Source organism: Thamnophis sirtalis, unplaced genomic scaffold, assembly GCF_051295495.1.
Source record: "Thamnophis sirtalis isolate CommonGarterSnake01/CBP01778 unplaced genomic scaffold, rThaSir2_p1.2 scaffold_6, whole genome shotgun sequence".
In the NCBI taxonomy this organism is placed as follows: domain Eukaryota; kingdom Metazoa; phylum Chordata; class Lepidosauria; order Squamata; family Natricidae; genus Thamnophis; species Thamnophis sirtalis.
Genome location: NW_028261386.1, coordinates 107,481,360 through 107,498,020, shown reverse-complemented (window position 1 = coordinate 107,498,020; position 16,661 = coordinate 107,481,360). Strand labels below are relative to the sequence as shown.

At 37.9% G+C, this 16,661-nt stretch overlaps 1 protein-coding gene across 1 annotated transcript in view; it reads left to right on the top strand.

Annotated features, from left to right (window-relative positions):
• Positions 1-16,661, top strand: part of PRDM1 (PR/SET domain 1) — a 110,574-nt gene that overhangs the window by 67,861 nt on the left and 26,052 nt on the right. The window lies entirely within an intron of this gene.

The window sequence follows — 16,661 nt, the reverse complement described above, 5'->3', positions numbered from 1 at the left end:
CTGTCCAATCCACTTCCCATAACCTATGGCTGTGATGGCGAACCTATGGCGCGCCCGAAGTGGCACACAGAGCCATGTTGCCTGGCATGCACCGCATCGCCCATTCCTCTGACGTGCATGCGCATGTGATGATCGCTGGGCTTTGCGTGTGTGGCAGTGCCAGAAACCCGAAGAGAACCATTTTCCAGCATGAACATGTGCACTGGCCAACTGATTGGCACATATGCAGCAGTAACCAGAAGGCTTGCTGGTGTGCCAGAAACTGGAATTTCCTTTTCCAGCACACGCATGCCCCCTGGGCAGCTCCTCTTCCTGGTCGCAGTCCAGATGAGTGTGCATGTGCAAAGCGTGCACGTCCGCAAAGTGCTTCCTTTTCAGCACTCGCTACCAAAAACGTTTGTCATCACTGGCCTATGGTTTCTACTGTAGTAGTGAATACTTTTACATGTGTTGAAGTAAAATTCTGTCGCCACTTTTCTTCTATACCTGAAAAGGAATAAAAATACTGGAAGCAGCATAATATATTTAGCTAAACCCAATTTAGAATATCAGCTGATCTAAGCAAGTGTTGTTTGAACATATGCATATTGGTTCTGCCAGTTGACTTGAAGCCTTGATGGATGTGCTTCATGCTGGAGGTGGCTAGTGAACTAAGTAGAAGATCCCACTCTCATCCAGCTTGTGTACTGGTTCTTCGTTTTACCCAACCTCTGGTAATTTTAATGTTTTGATGGTTTTCTTCTTTTTTCATGGTATTGTAAGCCTTCCACAGTCACTTGATAGTGAGATGGGTGCAGGGGTGGGTTCCTGACAGTTCTAACCTCTTCTATAAAAAAGGTTCCACAAATCTACAGTGCCATTTAGAACTGGTTCCAGCTCCCTCCCCCCGCCCGTCCACATATCATCAAGATGAAGAGTGAGAGGAGGAATTCTGGGAGTTGAAGTCCACAAGTCTTAAAGCTGTCAAGTTTGAAAACCCCTGGGTTTTTTTTTCTAAAGGGTTAGGGGTACAAGGGTCTTGTAACCTGACAGCTTTAAGACTTGCACACTTCAATGCCAGAGTTTCTGAGCCAATATTTTGGTTGCTAAGCAAGAGCGTTGTTAAGTGAGTTTTGCCACATTTTACAAGTTGGCCACACCCACCTAGTCACATGGCAGGCAAGCCACTCCCACAAAGCAAGCCACACCTACAGAAGAGGTTCTAAAAAATTTGAAACCCACCACTGGATGGGTGGCATATAAATTTAATAATTAAATACTTCATGGTTCACAAGTACAAAATCCAGAGAACTATGTAGGCATGATTACTTGGCCAGATGAACATTTGACCAGTTGTTTTTGAGAAATAGCCTTTTAAGACTTCTCACTGTGGACTGGATTTTGAACTATGCAAATGTAAGTATACTCAAGTTTCAAAAACTGCTCAAGGACTCAATTTAGAGTTCACAATATTCCTTCTATTTTTTTCCCTCTGCAACAGCCACCCGATGAGCTACATCCTACCAATTCTGGGGGGAAAAGTTTTATATTCCACCCTTAATATCAAAGTTTCTAATCTAGAATTGTGAAAATTTGTAGGAAATTGAACTGTCATGTTTTGTGCACAGCTGTTATATGTATGTTCTGTAGGAGTGACATCCATCAACAAGGCAAATGTTCTTGAATCTGTTCCTGATAAATCAGCTGTTATTGAATATTGTAATAATATAATAATGTTTGCACACAAAAAACAGAGATGCTTTAGATAAACCCTAAGATAGATATCTCCGGCTTGCCTTCCTCCTCCATAGAATACTCTATTTCAGTCTTGTAAGCATTTTGTATGATCCAGTCATAGATATCTTGGAAGCTGTATCACAGACTTGTAAACATCTTATGTTATGCACAGAAGCCTAGATCAAATCAATGCCACTTATTTACAGACCATATTTTCATCTGTACAAACGTAGCATATCAATGTGGATTTGCAGAACACCAATTACTATGCATAATACTAATGTTGTAGCCCTATCAGGATAGCAAATGCTACTGATTTTGTGCCATAAATAGATATCTTTTTATTGAGGCATGTAACAGATAGTTGCCTTTAAAATCTCATTGGTAATTTGCCTTGAGTTATGTTGGCATTATTCTTTGGTGGGTTTTTTTAAAGTTCAACTGCCTATATATTTATTTGTTTATAAAATTTATTGCTTGTTTTTATCATTATTACTCCTTGTGAAAAAGAATTATTCCCTTTTTTGTTGGATGACAGTTGCTTTCTACTGCACTAGTTCAATATTAGAATATTTGTAATTGTGCATTTCTTATCAGTGCCAAAATACATTGAGCTTCTTATTGGTATTTTGTCAAATGCATTAATTGCAAACTATCAGACAGTTAAAAATTGCTCCCTCTGTGTGTGTATGTCTGTGTGCATGTGAATGTGTGTGTGATACTAGTTATGCTTAAATAGAAAGGTAATTCACCTGTTCTCTTCTATTGTAAAATGAAAAGATAAAGAAATAACATGAAAGATAGTTATACTTTGAAATGTTACATGATGTTAGTCTATTTACAAGTCACAGCATTCATATACATGAATATTTGAAAGGATGCCTGCAGAAATTTCTTGCAGCATAATGTAATCATACTTTTTCTGTACAGGGACAAAAGATTGGTGGGAGATGATTTGACCCTGCAGAATACTCTTTGGGGAGTCTTGTGCTTCTATAAATAAAAGCTGTTTGTATGAAAATTCAATTTAAAAATAATACAATTTATTTGGTGGGGGTCAGCAAACAGTCTTGGAATTTTAAAAGTATTGTGTGTGCATCACCAAGTCCGGTTGTCTTTGTGTGGGAGCAGCTTATCCATTCATAAAATAGCTGCAGTAATGACTGTGACCATTGTCCAGAACACAAATTAGGAAGGAAGTTTCCTATTATTTTATCTTTAGGATTTCTTTTCTGCTTTCTAGCTTATCTTTGCTTTTCATTCAAACTTGTTTTTCCTAAGAACATGAACACCCTTGACTACAATGTATTTTTCTTTATTTTGTAAAAAAAATGTGTGTACACTTCAAACTTATAAAGCCCTTCATGGTATTGGACCTGGGTACTTGAGAGACTGCCTTCTGCCAATGACCTCCCACAGACCCGTTAGATCGCACAGGGTCGGCCTCCTCCGGGTTCCATCTACCAGCCAATGCCACCTGGCTACTACCCGGGGGAGAGCCTTCTCTGTTGCAGCTCCAGCCCTTTGGAATGAACTCCCCGCGGAGATTCGGACCCTCACCCCTCTCCAGGCCTTCCGGAAAGCCGTCAAAACCTGGCTGTGCCGGCAGGCCTGGGGTTGATGAGTTCCCCTCCCCTCTCGACTTGTATGGCCATATGACTCTTGTGTATTTTAATTATATGTATTGTGTTTGTATCCCCTTTCCCTTTTTGAGTTGTTCGCCGCCCTAAGTCCTTCCTGGAGAAGGGCGGCATACAAATAAATTAAATCTTAAATCTTAATCTTAAAATAATTATGATTATAGTATGAGATATTTCCACTCTGTTCTTGAGCTCAGTGGCAAATGGGCTTAATAAAGCAGAAGCAGGATGGATGCCCTATTACCATCTGTTGGGCATTCAGGATGGAAGAGGGCTTGTTTTATTTGCTTAGTTTTCCTTTCTCCCAACAAATTATTTTCAGGAAATACCAAAAAATGCTATCTTTTAAAAGGATTTGTCTCAAGCCCATGAACAAATAACACTTATTTTCAATAATAGAAATATAACTAAACAAAAAGGAACTATTTATTATATTGTGGAAATGCAAGCAATATGTTCCGTATTGGATTTCTTTGGATTCAAATATATTTTGCTCTGATCAGTTTGATACTATCCATGAGCTTATGCAACAACAGAGACATCAGTTTATGCTATTGTAATAAATTCTCGGGAAAGGGCATTTAGCTGAAATACATTATTATTATTATCATTATCATTTATTTAAATTAACTGTCCATTCATACAGACTCTGGGCAGCTTACAAATAGAAATACAACATGATAATAATAATAATTTAAAACAAATAACCCTACAGGCACCCTCAACTAAAACAAACAATAACAAATCAAATCAAATCAAACCTAACACCTAAACCAGAGCTCCATTAGCAATCAAGGTAAGGTCTTAAGTGCTTTCCAGAACCCAAGGAGGGGGATTGCCATCCATATTTCTGGAGGGGTGCCATTCCAGAGGGCAGGGGCCACTACAGAGAAGACATGCTTTCTTAGTCCCATAACATTACAACATTTAATAGAAAGAACTTGGAGCGTACCCTTTCTGTCAGGCAGAAACAATCGGAGATTGGCAGTCCCTCAGCTATCCAGGACCTATGCCATAAAGGGATTTACATGTAATGACCAGTACCTTTAAACGTACCTGGAGTCCAGTGGTGGGATTAAAAAATTTTTACTACCAGTTCTGTGGCCGTGGCTTGATGGGCATGGCATGGCGTGGTGGGCGTGGCAGGGGAAGGATACTGTAAAATCTCCATTCCCAGTCTACTCCGGGGGAAGCATACTGTAAAATGCCCATTCCCTTCCCACTCTAGGGGAAGGTTACTGCAAAATCCCCTTTTCCTCCTGATCAGCTGGGACTTGGGAAGCAGAGAATAGATGGAGGCAGGGCCAGTCACCTCTCCGGTTCTCCAAACTACTCAAAATTTCCGCTACCAGCTCTCCAGAACTGGTCAGAACCTGCTGAATACCACTCTGCTGGAGTCCCACTAGCTAATAAAATTTGTGTAACAGTGCTGATACATGGCATTCCAGGAAGTGCCCTTTTACTGCTTGCACTGCTGCCTTTTGTATCACCTATAGTTTCTGGGTTATCTTCGAAGTAAGCCCACTAGAGAGTGCATTGTAGTAATCCAGTTGTGGAGTGACCAGGGGATGAGTAATTGTCTGAAAGGTTTCCTGGTTGAGAAGAGGTACAACTGGTGCACAAGATGATCGTGTACAAAGGCTCTCCAGGCCACGGTTGCCACCCACACATCAGAAGACAGATCAAGTCAAGAAAGAAACTCAAATTACAAAATCAGTCTAGAATGTGCTGTCTCGACTCCAGCTATGTAACTGTCTCTGAGAGAGTAGTTCCAACACATTTATATAAATTAGTCCAACAGTAATATTTGCAAGTATGAACCAGTGTGAATATTTCTTTGTTTTTATAAATTAGGTGTACTTGCCATTACATTTTTAAGATTAAATGCAATTGCCATTTAATCTCACAATTGAATCCATCGAGTAGCAAAACTATACTCCAAATTTGATTCCGTCAATTTATTTTATTTCTCTTTCTTTTTCCATTAAACGTATTTTAGAATACTATTGATCTAAGAAATGGTGTTTAACTTTTTAAAATATCTTTTTATATTAACTAAAAAGCAGACATATTTTTAATGATGAAAGATTTTAAAAAACAAACACACACCTGGGTTTGAATGTTATCTTGTTTAGATAATAAAACATTAAATCAGATGGTGGTGGTGGGTAATGTCTTTTTTTTTTTTGCTTATTTTTCAAAGGTTAGCCAGAATTATCACCCACCACCAACCTAAGCAGAGTTGATTTTGTTAATTGCTCCTGTTAAGCCTAATTACAGAATGGGGAGGAGTGGAAGGAAAGGGGAGGGAGGAGGGGACTCTCCCGGGGAGAAATTCTAAAATCCAAGTCACATTGGAGGCAGAGTTAGATGAGATTTGGAGTGAGAAGTAGAAAGCATGTGTGTTGTGTGCTCTTGTATGCCCAAGTGTGTGTTGGGGCAGGCTTATGGTGCATGGAGACTTATGGAAGATATACCTATGGACTAAAAACTAGCGGTCTGTGAATGAAGACTGGAAGCCTATGGCTAACCTAAGGTACTGCTAAACATCTCAAACATTATTCTTACATTTTATGTATTAAATAATTGTCTTTGCATATGCACTTTAAGCATGATTCTGACATATTTCACTGTCACTTGCTTTAAGGAACTAAAATACTTTAGGTAACTTATTAAAATGGATAGGTTTGCAAACATAGTGTATTAGTATAGTATTTTCTACTTGATTTTACACTGATAAATTCATAGTCCATCATTATACAAGACCAGATAGCTTTTCATTGCTTAAGATACTATTAAAATATTTTCCTCTGATGTGATTTATCAGGATAAAATTGCACAACAGAGGTGGAAAGTTGTAGGCGTTCCATTGTATGTTAATGAAATGGAAGATTTTATTATCTGGAAATAAAAATGAAAAGCATTTTTTTATCTTTCCTTAATCGGTTATATTCTGTGTCGTATGTAGCTCACAGTGCATTAAAAGGGTACGATAATATGCAGTGTAGAAAACACTACTGTGCTGAAAATACTACAGTGCTGTGACAAATGAATATATGGGTGGCACAGCCCAGACAGTTTCATGAATGGCTTTTCCTAGGGTAGTTCAAGATATTGCTGAGTAAATGTGTTTACTCTACCCTCCCCATTGTCAGTATTTATATTAGTTAATGTCTTCTACCAGATAATTCTGCTTCCTGAGTCCATCTTTTAGCTCGCTCCTTTCCTTCCCCTTTGACAAATGGTTTGAGTTTTGACACAGTTTTATCAGCTGGGCCCCTGCTGGGTGCTGTTTGTTTTGGCTTTTATCATGGAAAGTAAATTATTTGCAATATTCCAACTTGCAGTTGGCAGTTCCAATTTAGTATAAATTGCCTTGTAGTCTTTTCTTTGCAAAGCCCAATTGTTATCCTAAATGAAAACAACAGATTGGGGGCATTCTTTATAGCAAGCTGTTCTCTCTGCTCATTGAAAAGCACGTGGCAGCTCAATATGCTGAAATACAGGATGAGTTGTCATTTACAGAATCCTTATTGGCAGTCTCCTTTAAAAAAATACTTCGTATGTGCTGCATCATAGTGCCTAGTTTGGAACTGTAAAAATGTAGGATCACAAATGAGATTCTAGTAAGCTGTTTTAAAAAGCAGCACTTGAAACAAATGGGAAATCAGTAGAATATTAGAAGTGTTGGTTCCTATCAGACAGGCAATCTGACTCAGGAAACAAGCAAACAAAACTGGAAATGGAAAGAAAGAACTGGAAATTAACTGGAGATCAAATAAATCATTTAGTCTGATCAGTTTAGTGGCTATATTCTAAATAAAAAAGTCCATGACTCTTGCACTTCCTTATTTTAAAAAAATGAAAATATCATAAGTATGTGGAATGAAATTACACATGTCTGAAAATAAAGGATTATCATGCTGGTTTGTCATACTGTCATAATAGAGTATAAAAGCCTTATTGCAATTCTAATAAGTAGGAAATGACCCTGGTGTGAAATTTGCAGTAGTAACATGCTTACACACATAATTTGATAGTTTTTATTGTAGCATTGCTACAATAATCTTATCTGTTTTCCTCTGCTGCCAACCCAAATATTATGAAATTATTAATCAAGAATTACATATTTTGTTTTGCATCTGGAATACATAGATAGGTTATTCCCCTCCCTCTGTATATTAACAGATGTAAATAGTTACTACTCTTGTGAAAGCTACATGTAAGTAGTTGCACAGGTTTTGATTTGCTGACTTGCACATAACACAATTCAAGAACTACTCCAATTGAATTATTTTTAAAAGAAAAGTATGATTTAAAATAATTAACATGAATGTATTTGGTATTCCATGTATATGGCTTATCAGAAAAAAATATCATGTACTCAAACTTATGTAGGGTTCTTTGAAATGCAGTGAGACTGTGAGGAAGAATGAGATTGCTCAAATGTATGTGTCTGTCTATGTCAAGTGAGGCATACCATGCCATTTTAGCATCCGCTTTTCATATAATAATTTGACTTCTCACAGAGTATCACTTGACTTTTTGAATATTGAGTATTTTAACAATTTTAAAAAAGATAATTGAATTTGATAATCTGCAGCTTGCTGATCATTATTTATTGTTTGGAGCTCAAGAAATATTGATCAACAAAATTCCTTTTTGAAGCTTTCTCTTTTTCCTTTATTCTAATTTTCTAATAATGGTTCGGAGAAAGAGAAGTGGAAAACATAGATCCAGATGGGAATAAAACAGGTCCTGAAAAGACCACAAGAGGAACTAGGTCAGGTACTTTGGAGATTAAAGAAGCATGGCTCATCCCTGTGTACAGGAGGCAGGGACAAGGAGCACATAATTACATGGAATTAGAACAGCAACAAGTAGTTCAGTTTTATCAGCTTTAATTGTCTATTGTCAGGACAGAGCTTCTCTGGTCGATCAGGCTGCTGCCAATGTTTTAATACCTTTAATGGACTCTCCATTGTGGGATTATCACTTTCATGAAGCTTGGTCTTTCTTCAAAAGTTATTGATTCTGGAAATAAAATAGAACAATAGTTTCAGCTTCAGGTGATTCCAAAACAGGTCCATGCTACTGTTTGGTTTATTGTCTTCCTAAGGAAGCAGTAAAAAAAAAAGCAAAAAAACTCTAGGGTACTTTCTGTCAGCGAGTGGAACCGAGAAAAACCTATTTGAACATTAACCACCTTCTTCCATAAACCCTGTTGGGAAACAATAGCTTGTTTATACAGCCTGTTGATAAAGTCAGGGCGTATAGTTGTAAGAATGGAAGAAGGAATCTCTTGACTTGCATTGTTTTGCAAAGGTTTCATGGAGCTAACATTTTTTAGGGTTCAGGAAAGAGGAGAAGGCATGAGCTATTTAAGGAGACTAGAGAACTCTTTAGATTTACAGTTTCTGTAATTGAAAAAGGATACGGCCATCACTGATAGGTTTAGAAGTGAAGATACCACCAAAATGGCAGATTAGTTACCTATAATGTAAAAGTAAAATTAAGGGTTTTCTGTGTAGCCTAGATAAGTTTCATTTGGTTTCAAGTTAATAATCACATTTTAGACTAAGCAATGTGTACAAATAGAATGCAATTTGAATTCTGTTTGGAAACTTGTTTTGATAATTTGCAAGAGGCATGTCTGCACTTTGAAAACAAGAAAAGGGACTGCAATAAACCTTCCTGTCAAGGTCACCTTTTATTTTTCTCTCAAGATTACCTTCTATTTTTCTTGAAATAGAGTTCAGCCACTCCTCTTCAACCACCAGTTTATTTCTAGTTCTGAGAAGTTTTGACTTCTGTTTCACACATTCTAAATTTAATCCAAAACCCAGAAAATTAATGAATTAAAAATGCAACTGACTTATGCTTTGGTTGCTTGCCTTGTGCTGTGGACTATTAATGATATTAATGAAGAACTGTTAGAACATTTTAGCTTGCTTTGCAGAAATACAATTCCTCAAATCATCCTGGAAAGGATTTTAACTTCATATATTTTATTTCTTTGTATGTTTTTCCCATTTCTGGATCACCGATCTCCCTCAAAGAGGGACATACATAATTTAGACCAGAGAAGATAGCTAGTAGTACATCTTCAGATCCATTTTAAAAAGTCTGAACTTTCATCCATAGCTGATAATTTAAAAGAGAAAATTTGAATGCCAACTTGTTACCACTACACCAAAGAGAGTTAAATCTTGGTGTAATTAAAAAAAAAACCCTCACGCCTGATTCTGTTAGGTAGCATAATTGCTTTAAGAGCAAGTGATCACCAACTAAAGCCATCTAAAGTAATAAATTATTTGTCTTTTTTATTAGATTGGAATGTTACACCCATTAGTATATCAGGAAATATTGAACTCAGCGAAATTTCTGAATAGATGTGTGCGTGCTGGCATTTCTAGCTAATGTTTCTCTAATATCTAACCTTTTTAAAATCAGATGTTTTAAAAAAACCATAAGAATATGGATGGAAGACAATTTATACATATAGAATGGATACTCAAACTTCAGTATATAGCAATGGCATAATTAAAAATGGCATAAAGACCCTATTGGATTAATTATTTAATGTATATTTAAAAACAGCAAGCATGGTATCAATACCATGAGATTGGTGTTGCTGATACATTTGCAGTTATTGTTCCAATTTTAAGGGTAGGCAATCTAGTAATCTTGTATGCTCTATAAGTAAAGATAGAAGCACCCAGAAAATCTTGGCCAATTGAAAAAAAACATAGAAGGCTCAGATCTAATGAATACTTGGAGGGGACATTGTTAAGAAATCCAGAACTCCATGCTAAACTGCAAATATCCTGGAAGACTTTAATAGCAAACCAAATTGCTGCCAAGAAAACTGTGTAGATTGATCCAGGATCTTCAAGATCATCTGTTGAAGTCAGTTTCTCACACAATCATTGTGCTGTTCTGCCTGCTCATTCTTTTTTTTGGGGGGGGGAGAATACCCTTCAAGCAGTGGCATGCAGGAGAGGAAAAACAGTTTAAGTGACTTTTGAAGCTTACTGCTGAGCTTCAGTGGCATGCAATGATAGCATCAGAGGAAGTGAAGCGGATGAAGGTGAAGACAGAGCTTCTGACATCATGATTTTTCTCAAAAAAAAAAGAGAGTGGGGGAGAGAGAGAGAGAGAGAGAGAAGGTCTTATCTGAGAAATGCTGACTAATAAGGTAATTGAGGTTTTCTCTGAACAGAAAAGGAACAATAAAAGGATGATTAAAAAGTGTGTTTTCTGAAATGAACACCACTGAGTTTGCAAATTCCAGATGGTGTGAGAGAACTCTATGTAAAAACAACAAACTGCCAGGCAAATAATATATTTCTAAATATTAATATGGGGGGGAGCAGGAATGACAAATTGTGTGGAACACGTAAGAAGTCAAAATATACCATGATATATAATCAGTATACATGAGTCTTATTTCTTTTCATAATTCAACATACATATTATGCCTCTGTACATGTGTAATACACAATAATATATTCTACATTATATGCCATGCTAAATAAGACTTTATCAAGCAGTAGCATATTTTCCATAAATATTGTTAGAAGCAGGCCCAGCTCAACATAATTTGCTGTCAAACACAAATAGCAGTTTACTACCTATAGTAGTCAAAATGTGTAGTAGGGCACTCAAATCATTTTGAGATTTGAGGCATAAAATCCCTCCTACAAAATAGAATAGTTGTGGATTAATTAATTAATACAGTAATCCATTAATTCATGTGTTAATGGTTTGCAGAGGCTATGTTCAACCCTAGCAACACTAAATACTTTCCGCTTTCTTGGATTTACCATCTTTGATTCTGGATAGGACTGCACTCCCCCAAATAAAAATAGCATATAATTTGAAGGTCCTCCTAGATTCTTGGCTCCTGTCCTGTGAGAAATAGCAACCATAGCCAGGCAGCCTTTCCCAGATACACCATATATGACGCTTTCTGGATCAGTTAGCTATTCTTGCAATCATTCATGCTCTAGATATCTCCTTCCAATACTGCATTGTGCTTTACATTGGACTACACTTGGCCAATTAAAATTTATAGCTGGTCTAAAATGCAGTAGTGTAAGTAGTTGGATACTACTACATTTTGCATATGTAATTCCTCTATTCTGCAAGTTGCACTGGTTACCACTTATGGACATCGTTCAAAGTACAAATGATTCTCATTTAATGACCATTTGTTCAGCAACGGTTAAAATTTAGGATAGGCTGAACAGTAGTTACAACTGGATCTTGAATTTATGGCTGTTGTAACATCCCATAGTCACCTGATCACAGTTTGTGACCTTCCTTGCTTAACTTTTCACAAGCAAATTCAATGGGGAAATCAGCAGGAAGTTGTCATTTGAAGTCCTTGCTTAACAACTCTGGTGGTCCTTGTTTAACAATAGCAACTAGGACTGCCAGAACTATTGTCACTAAGTAGTGTAGTCACATGTGTTTTTTTTTACTTACCACCATATTGCTCAATCCATGGAGTTTCTTGTTAATGTTGTTAAATGAGGACTATTTTTATTGAGTTACTTCTGGAAACAATTCAAATATTGAAGATATTTAATTGTTCCATATAAAGATTTTAATTAATTAGGACCTGGGTACTGATGGAACCATCTTCGCCAGTTACTTCTGTCTATTCAGTAAGATCTGGCAAAAATGATTTGTTGGAGGTGCCTTCTGTAAAGCATTGTCATTTTGTGGGAATTAGGAAATAATTTTTTCTATTACTACACCTGCCTCACAGGCCAGCATTCTCCCCACCTCCCAAGCCCATGTGGCCCTGCCCCCATTATGCTTTTGCAACAACCTGGCTCTTTAAACAAGCCCTCAGGTAGAGTAGATTGTGATCCATTCCATGCACTGATTGATTTCATTTATTTAGAGGGCTTATGAGTTGCTCCAAAAAAACTAATGCATTATCTAAAAGAGTAGTCTCAACCACCAAGGCTTGATGGAATAACCAGGTTTTCACTATTTTGTTTTTCAAAACTAGAAGGAAGCCATTTGAATATCCCAGTGATGGGCAACCTTTTTGGCGTGGTGTGTCAAAAATCGGCAAAAAATCAAGCATAACTCGCGTTGTGTGTCACTTCGACAAAAACATAATTTTGCGCAATTTATAGTTTAAACTACAAAAATGTATAATTGGAATATATAATTGTATTTAATAAACCAAAAACAAATTATTTAACATACCTGCTTAGTAACTTCTTTGTTCATCAGTCGATTTCGTATGTTGCCCTTGATATTATTGAACTTTTTTGGGGTGCCGTGAACCAGGGCTGTGGAGTTGGCTGCTTCCAGCTCCACGTCCTCATCAACATGCCGCTCCAGCCCGCCCCTGCTATGAATATTCCTAGTGATGCGAGGGCGAAGAATATGAATATTCATAGTGGGGGCGGGCCGGAGCGGCATGTTGATGAGGACGTGGAGCTGGAAGCAGCAGACTCCACAGCCCTGCCGTGAACTGAGATAAGTGTGGTGCGGTCGTAACCGACAGTCCCAGGAGTAGACTCTGTGTGCTGGCCTGACTGGAGAGAGGCACGCACTGTTCCCGCGCTCCTCTCTTGCGGGTCCTCCCTCGCCGCGCTGATGACGTGTGTGCACATGGCATGCACGCCTTACCAGCAGCCCCTGCGCTCAGAAAGGGGCGGCGGCGATACAGTAAGTGAGTGTGGGCGGGGGAGATCACACGTCCCCCCCCGTTCCTCCAGCGCAGATTCTTTCATCCTCGGTGGCCGTGCAGGAGCCGAGGATGAATCGCATGAAATCCTGTGCGTGTCACCCCAAATGGCTACGCGTGTCAGCACTGACACGCGTGTCATAGGTTCGCCATCACTGGAATATCCTATTCTAAAGGAGGAGAGCTGCAGCTGAAAAGACCTGTTTCCATGCCTATGTAGATGGCAGTCTCTAATTGAGCAGAGGCATTGAGGGCCTGCCTGCCAAAACATAGCAAACAGGTATTATTAGAGGGAAAAAATGTATGAGTTACTAGGTCTTGTTTTATTTTTCCAATGTGCACAGGCTTTACAATTTATTATTGTATTACTGTTTTTTAACCTTTTTATGTACCTCACTTGGAATTGCTTTCTCAATTAAGGCAGCAGGCAAATGGAATAATTTTTATTTATTCATTATGCTGTTTTTCATGGTGTCCAATATTGCTAAGGGAACCGCTAGTCCTGATTAGAATACTTAATTGCCTTTGGAACAGTCACGATGTGTCATGCAGTTCTTAAAGCCACCATGTCCCTTTTTTCAGCTGGGGTGAGCATTCCAAAGCTCTGGAGGAAAAAGTCTGACCTTTTCCCTGTTTTTGTCAAGATTTGAAACCTGCTGTGCCCATTTGGGATTACCCAACTGTTTGGGATCACATCAGTGGTGAAATTCATTTTTTTTTAAAACTACTAATTCTGTGGGCGTGGCAGGGGAAGGATATTGCAAAATCTCCATTCCCACCCCACTCTGGGCCAACCAGAGGTGACATTTGCCAGTTCTCTGAATTACTCAAAATTTCCGCTACCGGTTCTCCAGAACTTGTCAGAACCTGCTGGATTTCACGCCTGGATCACATCCTTCTGACATTATAAGTATATTCAGAGATAATTTCTGAATCTTTTTCAAATTTCATTACAGTCCCGACATTTCTCTTAGTGTTCTCTTTTTTTGGAATCCATCCTGCAAATTCTAAATTAAGCATCGACACACAGATTAATGTATAATGTATGCAACCAGTATAACCCAATCTTATTTTTACTTGCTTATTTACCCAAAACCAATACATACCCAAAGAGAAAGAGAAAGAACCCGGTTCAGCTGAAGGAAGTAGCAAGAAGCAAAGAAAAACTGAAGTAAAATTATAAGCACAGTTGTAGTTGCATAATTTTCACTAAGCGACTGCTTTATTTAACAACAAAATTGCCAGAACCATTTGTGGTTGCTACATGAAGTTTATCCGTATACTCTTTAATATACTCTGTATAATAAAGTGAGTCAGATCCTTCGCGTTAGAAAGAACATGTGTGAGTTGGGAAGCATAGCTATTTCCTACATCAAAGCAGTTTCAAATTATTTATTTATTTATTTATAGGGTTTGTATGCCGCCCACTCTCGAGAGACTCAGGGCAGCTTACAAATAAAAAGGAAGGGAGGAACATACAAAAACTAAAAAAAAAAACATTAAAATTCCACAACATTCATAGCTTAGGATGGGGCTGGAAAAATCAACAGCCCCAGGCCTGCCGGAACAGCCAGGTCTTAGTTGCTTTGCGGAAGGCCGGAAGGGTAGTAAGGGTCCGGATCTCCATGGGAAGATCATTCCATAGGGCTGGAGCAGCTACAGAGAAGGCCCTCCCCCAGGGAGTCGCCAGCCGACATTGACCGGCAGATGGAATCCGGAGGAGGCCCAGTCTGTGGGATCTTATGCTGTTCCATTGGTATCTGTAATGCTTCCATGGGAAGTCATATTGACCACACATGATCCATACCTGTTGGTAGAGCAGTATGCAGAAATAGCCCTCTTGCTTGTGCTGTTCCACAAGATTAGAATCAAGTAACCACATTGACCATTTATATTTATTATGGTAATATGGAAAAGAGATTATCTGTAGCTTCTGTTTGGTTTATCCAGTTTTCACACATCCACAGATTTTGGAGTATAGTAGTCCTCGACTTACGACCACAATCGAACCCTGAACTTATGTTGCTGAGTGAGAGATTTGTTAAGTGAGCTTTTCCCCATTTTATGACTTTTCTTGTCATATTTGTTAACTGAATCACTGAAGTTAGTAACACAGTTGTTAAGTGAATCTGGTTGACTTTGCTTGTCAGAAGTTTGCAAAAGGTCATCTCATGACCACCACCCCCACGGCAACTATCATAAATATGAATCAGTTGTCAAGCATCCAAATATAAATCACATGACCATGGGGATGCTGCAATGGTCAAAAGTGTGAAAAATGATCATGTCACTTTTTTCAGTGCTGTTATAACTTCGAACGGTCACTAAATGAACTGTTGAAGTGTTAATATGACGAATACTTGTAGTTTCAGGAAAGTAGTAAGGCGCAAGTTATCTCATATATAGAAGCCGCAGTTTTATATTTCAATACAAAATACTGAGTTAGTAGCAATCTTCTGATTCATCATCAATTATCAAAATCAAGATGGCCATATTCTTTTGTTTTGAATGTTTGTTTCTATTGCATAATTTGCATAACTTCTGTAAATTCCTTTGTTGACTTATCAAGTACTTGTCTGATGCTATGTCTTAGTAATGCCCAGTGATCTGTGAATATTTGATTAGAATAGGTCTTTACACAAATAAATGCTACTTTCTGTACTGTGTCATCTAGACAAACAAATAATCCCGTTCATCTTCAGAAATTCAAGACTTCAAGAAATCCACAGTATGGCCTGTATGTTAGAACAAAATCAGAGATTGATTCTCCGAATAATAAAAATCCTCACATATATACTCACTTGTATTTTTAAAACAAGTCAAAACAGGTTCCTTCCTACGCAAGAGGAAAGGCACAGTAAAATAAACATGTCTGAAGATGCGAGGTAAAAAGGAAAAGTAGGAGACTTGTCCTTTGTTGAACCGACTTGGTATTTTTGATATTATGTGTGACTGTGCATGGAGCTATGCAACCTCAGAACTGTTGTGAGCTGAAGGATTCCACATTGAAGGGCCAGGACCACTAAAGGAAGTTATGCATCTGGTTTGTTTGGTAATGAGAAATAGGAATGTGAGGTTTAATGTACTTCATAATAGACAAACAGGACATTGTATGCCATCATCACAGGATGTCCTTCCTTCAAGGCAGCACATTAATAGGGAAAGAAGGAAAAGAAATGGCAAGAACACATGCCTGTGTAATTATCACACACAAATACTTATTTCATTAGTGACACACTCTTTAAGTGATTGTGTCTATTACAAATTTTAATAATGCAGATTTTCTTTCTGGACTAAGTTAGCATTTGAACTACTCTCTACAAAAACACCTGCAGGGCAATGCTGTGTTGTTTCTTCTTTAACTGATGCTATTTTAAAATAGCACAAAGGTAAGGCTGCAGTCCTGCGCTCACTTTCCCTTGAGTAAAAGTTATATTAATCTTAATAAGGGATGTAAAAAAAAAGAGGGGGGGATATGTATGCTATACAGAAAATTTGGGTGTTGTTTTTAATTTAAAAGCTTATGACGGATCAAATTGCATAACAACATTTTTTTCTCTTTTGTTCATCTCTTGTAAAGTCATCGACAT